An 8,563-nucleotide genomic window follows, 5' to 3' on the forward strand; every position below is an offset into this window, starting at 1 on the left:
ACTCAATGGTGCTTCAGCTGTTCAAACTGCAGCAGCTGCATTAGCTTGCGCGTGTAGTCGACTTGGTAATGAGCACTCCTTGGACTGCCAGTCTTTAAAAGCTCACAATGTTTTTCAGCATCTCTTCTTTGCGATGTTTTGTAGAACAGAGATGAAGTGTTTTTGTCAAACAGAGAGCAATACTCACAATTTGCGTAAAATAAAGGCACTTTGTATTACTGCAACAAGCACTCTATCTCTCAGTACTACAGATTGCAGAACTTTTTGTCTGGCAACCTGTCTGAAAATACAATGAGTGTTAAGTGAACTGGGGGGGGGGGGTAAAATACTTTGAACTTTGACTTTTTAAATAAAGACAGAGAGAGAAGCACCTGGTTGGGTGATGCAAACCAACTTGAATTGGGCAGATTTTTATGAAAGTTACCTACGGTCGGATCAACTCAATGGCAGAGAGACATGGAGAAGCGAAAGCAAGAGAGGTAGAGTCAAATCGAATCTGATTTGGATAGCCCTTTTTACAAGCAGTGTCACGGAGGGCTTCACAAATGCCATAGATCGTCACCTTTAACCAACTTTAAGCCCTCAAGGAAGACAAGGAAAAACTCCCATGAAAACTTGGGGAGGAAGAATGGAAGAGAAAGAGAGAGAGCGAGCCTGTATACAGTCATCACAGGCACACAGATGCCCAGGGATGTTGTCCTTTTAAAGTGATCTGTCCACTGACCCAGTGCTCCTCAAACTGAAAGGTTACTGACGCTGCCCCCAGATAAATTGCTCACAGTGTATGGCCAATGAGATTTCTATGACAGGGTATCAGCTGTAATTTTACTCTGTGATGGTTGAAGACAGGACCTGTTGCTATGGCGCTCTGGTGGGTCACCAGGATTCCGAAATGTCCTTTGGCGTCATCACGGGTGATTTGCCTGGCGTGTTGAACGCTACACGGTTCGACATGGACACGATACACTTTCACATGACATGTTGGGGATCGGAGAGTGACAAACTTGCACATTATGAGTGGTTATGGATTTGAGAAAATGTAAGGTCAGTATTTGTACTTATCAGTACAGTCTTAAACTTCTTGTGTAACCTGAGTGGTCGTTTGGCTTTCTAATTGTTCAATAAAAATGACACACTGTATTGTGTACAATCTCCTCTATGTGTTTAGGTACAACATTTCAACAAGACACAGGTAAGCATTTACAGTTTTTCTCAGTCGCTTTGGTGCATTTCTCACATCACTATTTACATTTGCACAACAGTTAGTTCAACCTCCACAACATTTAGTCATTTGTGCACATCATAGTAGCAGTTTCTCATTCCTTCCAACAAATTGCAAGTGCGTTTGGACATGCATCAATTGCTTTCATACAACTCTCAGCTGTTTTATAACATTATCATTTGCTTATGTCATGTCAGTCAAAATTAACTATACTTGTGAATGCTGAATAGTCATTCCATATAAAACTAATAGTCCTCATTTCATTGAGTCATTATATACAAAAATGTTGAACTAGTTGTCAAAATCTGTCAAGCAAATTTTACAAAGTTTTTTAAAATCTTTTTTTTCCTGAAAATGTCTCCTAAATTGAACCATTTCTCTCAGGTGAATCTCAGCTTTCACTGAAGAGAAGGGGTGTGTGAAGTATCAGTTGCAACCAATGATAAGCCACTTCTCTATAATCACTGTCAGAGCTGAGTCCCATAAACCCCCACTTTACAAGCACATATGAACCAAGCAGGACATAGTGTGTACCATTTCTACAATACTATGACACAGAAATAGAAGGTCAGCCTTGAGGAAGAGGGGTGAGGGTGTGGGGAGGAAGGGGACAAAACAGCATTTTCAGGTAGTGTCACCAAGATCTGACTTTTTTGCATTGGAAAACATTTACAGAGTAAACTGTCATAATGAAAACATGACAAAGTCATTTGACTATCTTGTTCATAAACAATGGTGTCGGGACTTTTCATCTTGATGACACTGACACTTTCATTTTTTTTTTCGTCATCTCATTGCTTTTGAGGAATGAGTTATCAATTTTGAGCAAGTGACACGCTTTTGCAGGTTATCAACTAGGTTTTGCAGTTTGTACTAATTGTTTTGAGAACTGCATTAACTGTTGTGCAAATGTAAATAGTGATGTGAGAAATGCACCAAAGCGACTGAGAAAAACGGTAGTAATGAACATTTACCAATGATCAGTATCAACAAAAATACTGTAACACACTTATTTAAAGGGTGTAAAAATAATTTACTGGAGCCATTTTTATCATCTCTCCAAGTGGTCTTGTCCTCATGCTGCAATACTGACTACATGCTTACATGCAGATGAGCCCCAATAGTTGGTATTTCAACTGACAATGAGCCAGAAAAGATGTCCATTAGTAGTGTTTATTTCATGGCTTCATATCATGTTTTATGAATGATTGCCAAAGAATATTGATTTAATATTGGATGTCAGAGACATAGTCAAACAGAATGTCTGATGTGAGAATTAACAATTTACGTGTATTTCACATCCATCTTGCTCCAACTGTGTCAGACAGACAGACTTGGATGGATGGATATACTATATAGATGGATGGATAGATGGATAGATGGATAGAGGGATAGAGGGATAGATGGATAGATAGATGGATACATACATATATACATACATACATAGTTAGATACATAGATACAAAGACGGATAGATAGATACATAGATAGATACATAGATAGATACATAGATACTAAAAATGCATGCAGAAAGGCTATTTATGTGACTCCAGCTGGATGTTGGGCAAAGTTCTCCAACAATTAAAAGGTATGAAGATGAGTTACACCACCCTCATTGAGGACTTGGGTTCTCTTCCAGTGTAACGAGCGTCGAGCCCCTTGGTGTGATTTCATGGTGCGATTCCGTCTTTGTGCCGGTGGAAGACATGAGGAGCACTTAGCACGACATGGTGGACCACCGCTTGTAGGAATCTTTAGACAGACTTAACCAGGTGTGGGATTTGGATAGCCTTGGCCTGATGGGTGTTGCTGGAGGGAGGTGCACTGCTTGTTAGAGGGAAGAGAAGGAGAGTCAGCGGGGTGAATCGTGACAGGTCTGCTTCCCACCAGGGCCTTTGCCTGAGATTGATATTTTGGCCCAGGTACTGGGGCTGTAGGTGCTCTCTCTCTCTCTCTATCTCTCTTTCTTTCCCTCTGTGTCTTTCTCTCTATCTTTTTCTCTCCATCTCTTTCTCTCTCTTCCCCTCTTTCTCTCTTTCTCTCTTCTACCCTGAGCTGAGTTAAGCCCTGGGAGACAACCCTCTACATCCCTGGTATGAAATGTGACACATGCATAGCCTAACCAATCCTGAAAAACTGCTCTCTGCTATTTGCAGGGATTGTGCATTTGCCTGCTGAATGAGTGTGGAGAGTCTGACTGTTTCTTATTTCTCTCCAGGCTCCGCATAGGCTGATGAGACAAGGAGGGATGGCCGTTGGAGGGGTGATGTCACAGATAATTGGCGTGAATGTACTGACTAAGCTGAACTGGAAGTTGAGAGCTTAGTTAAAAGGTGAGCTAAGGGGTTTACAGTACATTCGGTGAACATACAGTAGAGTAGAATGCAGTGCAGTATTTGAGCTGGCTTGTGGTAATTCTATTTGGAATGGCATTATCCTATACATCCTAGAACCTGCTTCAAACCCAGTGTTAGGATGTTGCAGTCCAGATATATTTGTGGAGGCCTGACCCAAACTTTCGATTCCAGCAAGAATCCCTATGACAAGATTTCAACAACTATTTTTAAATTAATTTCTGAGAATTCTAATCCCATTACACAAAAGGTAAAACCGATCATCTTAAAACTGTAAATGCATAAAATCAAGACTGTAGTTCTTAATACAGAGGCTGAGAACACAAGCAAGCAAGCAAGAAAAAAGGTAAAAGAGTCTGTTCTACTCCATCTCAGTGCAGTGCGGGGAAAAATAAATGTAATAATCCATGTGTCAGAACAAAATGTTGAGGGACAAAAACACCTTTTCCGTTATAAATAATGCCCTCCCTCTGCGAAGAATTTCCTACTTCCTGTTATCCAGCATTTCTTCAGCATCCAGCATCTTTCCTCGAGGCGTGTAATTGAGGATATATTCCTCATAATTTTTGGAGCGTGCCAAAGCAAAGTGCGAGCAGAATGATTCTCTCCTACACTACTGCTGATGGTGGCACATAGCCTTTTCATTATTCTTGGCATCGCCCTGACAACAGAGTATCGCCGGGGCGACGGTGACCTTGCCAACGGGAGCCCTGTACTAACTAAACACTAATGAGAATGACTTTGGGAAATGATTCTCGGTGTGGGACTAACATAGAAGGGGGGGAAGTTGAGGGGGTGGATTTGGGAGTGTGGGTGTGTTGGGGGTGGGCAGATAAAGGCCAGAGAAGGAAGATACAGAAAGAGACAAAAGGAGAGAGACTAAAAGGGGGAGAGAGAAAACGAGAGGGGGGGACTGAGTAAGGGAGAGAAAGAAAGATACAGAGAGACAGAAAGAAAGAGAGAGAGGTTGAGGGAGAGTGCTCGTGTTTCCTGTGTTGCCTGTATAATGTTCCCCACTGTGTTATACACTAATGCAACTACAACAACTCATAATAACCCAGATTTGCTGCTCTGGACACCTGCAAGGAAGCATCCAATTGTTCATGATACCAGCCGTTTGAGCTCGACACCTCATTGCCCTTCATTGCATGACAAAGATCTTTGCGGAACACAGTCTGGCATGTGGACATCCGCTGTGCTAAATCATGCAAAGTGCGTTTTCTGCTTCACATCGTTTTACACTAATGGTTTCCAACAGAAAGGTAGCGAAGTCTTGGACTTGGGAAAATATGATCCTTGCATAGGCTCAGTGGATAGGGCATAGTAGCATGCATTCATAATGCATTAAAGCTGTCTGTTTAATCATTCATATGTGCTTTTAACAACCGGTATAATGACGCAGGTTATGATTTATTTAGATCACAACGGTTGGGACAATGTAACAGCAATAGTTATTGCTGGGTGAGGACATGAACAAGGTGAAACCAAGGTAAAATGTTGATCTTTAAAAAGTTTTTTTTAAATCCTTCTGCATTGCAGATGTTTAGAATGTTCTTGAATAGTCTTAGAGTGTGTAAATTGAGTTGAGGTTTTCAGTAGTGCCATTATTTCTTATGGGATGAGGAAAGGTAATCTTACTGTATTTAAATACATATTCAAAAGTATTGAAACATACTATTGTTGAAGACTCCATCATTTTTAGGTTTAAGTAAATCAAATTTTTGTTAGCGTGTGATTGGAGAATAATGACTATAACTGATTATGTACTTAATTAATATTAAATTGCAAAAAAAAAGAAGCTTTTTATTATATTTCACTGGATAGAACTGTCTACAAAAAAATGGTAAGTCAAGATATTCTGCAGAGGACTATGAGGTGTGTTATGTAAAAGAAGGAAGCCTCCGTACCAATTAGAGCAACTCTGCATGGACACGAACTTCTGACTGTGCTATTGAAAGTGAAGTCCAGCAAATCAATGTCATCAAACACGTTATGTTTTGAGTCAACAGTTTCGTCAAGGTTCTGATAGAAGGCTCTGGTGGAATTCAGACACTGAGAATCTTCACAGATCCCTTCGAGTATGTCAGCGTGAGGAAGGTCACACAGGGCGTTTGGTTCACTGTCGGTATTAAGCCATACTAACCTGTGGGCTTTTCTCCCAGTGTTTTTGGGAAGCGTGGCGGATGGGAGGTCAGGCTGCGGGGGTGCAGGTTGAGGAGGGGTGAGGAGGGGAGGGGGTGCAGGGTGAGGAGGGGTGAGGAGGGGGTGCAGGGTGAGGAGGGGTGAGGAGGGGAGGGGGTGCAGGGTGAGGAGGGGGAGGAAGGGATGGGGTGCAGGGTGAGGAGGGGGAGGAAGGGATGGGGTGCAGGGTGAGGAGGGTGAGGAGGGGAGGGGGTGCAGGGTGAGGAGGGGGAGGAAGGGATGGGGTGCAGGGTGAGGAGGGTGAGGAGGGGAGGGGGTGCAGGGTGAGGAGGGGGAGGAAGGGATGGGGTGCAGGGTGAGGAGGGTGAGGAGGGTGAGGAGGGGAGGGGGTTGACAGTGGAGGTAAGGAGCTCTTCTGGGTCTGGTTTCAGGATGTGTGATATGGGGTGTGGATGTAAAAGGAGGATCATATCCAAGAGCAGTGATGTCCTGAGGATTTCCTTTTGATTCCCAGTGCCGAGAGAAGGTTTTTCTAAGTTCAAAGATACACTTTCTCTTACGAGAGGTTACCTTTAACAATCTCTTCTCAGCACCGTGAACAAGATGATACTGGTTCAGGCAGGAGGACTCAGTAGTAGTGATTACTTGATACTTTATTACACACGATACAATACATGTTTTGGCATATGGTTGTGCTCGCAGCGGCTCCCTGCCGCAACCAACGGAGACACCGTCTCGACACCCGAGCAGAGAGCAGCGAACGCATTCCCCCTATGAAAGGAAACACAGAACCAAGGGTGGAGGCCTGGGAGGCGGAGGCAGCCGATTAAAACAGCGAGCATCCTGTGTCGCACTAGCAATGCAGAGTGCAACGATATCTTTTTTAAATAGCCCGCCCTGCTAAGAGGGTGTGCCCTGACTGCGTGATATGACGAGATGCTAGTGACGCGCTAAGGTCTCGGAGTCTCCTGCATGAACCAACTCCATCTGACTCACTTAAGTGGCAAAACATGCAGAATATGATGAATCCTTGACACTTCTAATGTCCTGTATCAAATATCAAATACGATCAAATCTTATACTGGAAGTGACCCTAAACCTTACCCATTTATTGCACCCAATAAATAAATGAAACTTTTTTAGTATCTAAGTATGGCAGAGCCTCGTATGAAACCATGAATGCACCCCAATCGCCCACCTGCCCTCCACAAGTCCTCTCAGACATCCTTCTCTCCTTTTGTAGTACCCCCATCTAGATCCACTGAGCCGATGCACCGCAAGGGGAGATTGAGAGACAAAACCCAAGACGTCTGGGGCGCAATTCTTTTCCCATGGTCTGCTGCTCCTCGAAGATGGCCTGAAAAAGCAGGCGAGCTGAGGTGACAATTAATTTGCACCATATAATCCACCTCTCCTTCTATTACAGGGCCCTGGTCGTGGGATTCATGCCAAGCCTTGCACATCGGAGCCCGAGGAGGCTGCTTTGGGCAGGAACAATTTCATCAGCCGAAGATGATTGATGAGTTAGGTAATGAATCTCCCGGGCAACAAGGCAGATACAGCTCCGGTCCTCCTCTCCCTCTCCCTCTCCTCCTCTCCCTCTGCTTCTTTCTATCTCCGGGGCCTTAGAGGCCTATCGCTATTTCTACCTCCATCCTTCCCTCCCTCCATCCCTCCCTCCCTGCTCCTTCTGTTTCAATCTCTAAGGTGCAAAAGGGCTGGATTCACAAAGTACATACTAGGTGTTCTTGAAGATCGGATAAGGTGCTTGATCAGGATTAGGTTGGACAAAGTTGATAATGTGTCTCTTTGTGCTAATTTCTGTCACTGTTTTATGTTGTCAATGTTGCTACTACTGGTATGTCTGGATACAATTTGGTTAATCTTTTCACAACTCCAACCAATGCTTTGAATACATTTATTCATGGCAGTGAAAACTTTCATTTGATGATACCACAGATACTACTAGTGTCTCCATGGAACCTCAGAGAAACTTAAAATGTCAACATTACAAGTATTATCAGATGAAAGAAAAAATATAAACAATTAACTTTGAGCAATTAAAACATAGGGCTTCCTATCAATAAGTGAAACTTTTAAATATAGCTTTTTCAGTTTTTAGTTTCAGGTGTAAGCCTACTTTTACATATACTTTAATTGTATTTACCATAACCTGAAATGAAGGGTTCACAATGAATGTGGAGCATGAATCTATTTCAAATAAACGTCTCAGATATATCAATAATACTTTGAAGTATTCTGTGAAATCCTAAATTGAACCTGAAATCTGGTTCTTCAAATCAGTTATTGACTCAATTCTCTCTCTCTCTTCCTCCTTCTCTCTCTCTCTCTTTCAAGCTCTCTTGGTCTTTGCCTTCGTATCCCTCCCCCCCAACACACAGACACATACAGGGCACACACAAATGCAAACACATACACACATCTCCCTCTCACTCGGCCCTATAAATATAACATGCACCTCCGCTACTTTTAATGAACCCTCTCTTTGCCTTTGGAGGATCTGAGGTGAACTTGAGCGTTCCTCTGGCCCCGGTATTCACAGTAGTCCACTGTATCTGCTCCCCCCCTTCTTTCTCTCTCTTTCTCTCTCTTTCTCTCTCTTTCTCTCTCTCTCTCTCTCTCTCTCTCTCTCTCTCTCTCTCTCTCTCTCTCTCTCTCTCTCTCTCTCTCTCTCTCTCTCTCTCTCTCTCTCTCTCTCTCTCTCTTTCTCTCTCTCTCTCTCTCTTCCTCTTGACAGTTCTGGGTACCTTCTGTGCCTCTCCCCCATGGGAGTCTATACCCCAGATGGGACCGCAAGACACTAATTATTGTGTCACCAAAATAA

The 8,563-nt window shown here is 43.2% G+C and overlaps 1 long non-coding RNA gene across 1 annotated transcript; it reads left to right on the top strand.

Moving 5' to 3' along the window:
* The first annotated feature begins 463 nt into the window (after window positions 1-463).
* LOC134020536 (uncharacterized) lies at window positions 464-7,898 on the top strand. The gene is made up of 4 exons (XR_009930416.1): window positions 464-1,044; window positions 1,169-1,192; window positions 3,441-3,555; window positions 7,145-7,898. It is a non-coding gene; the product is annotated as an uncharacterized LOC134020536 (long non-coding RNA).
* Window positions 7,899-8,563: the final 665 nt, after the last annotated feature.

This window comes from Osmerus eperlanus, chromosome 5 (assembly GCF_963692335.1).
Source record: "Osmerus eperlanus chromosome 5, fOsmEpe2.1, whole genome shotgun sequence".
NCBI lineage: Eukaryota > Metazoa > Chordata > Actinopteri > Osmeriformes > Osmeridae > Osmerus > Osmerus eperlanus.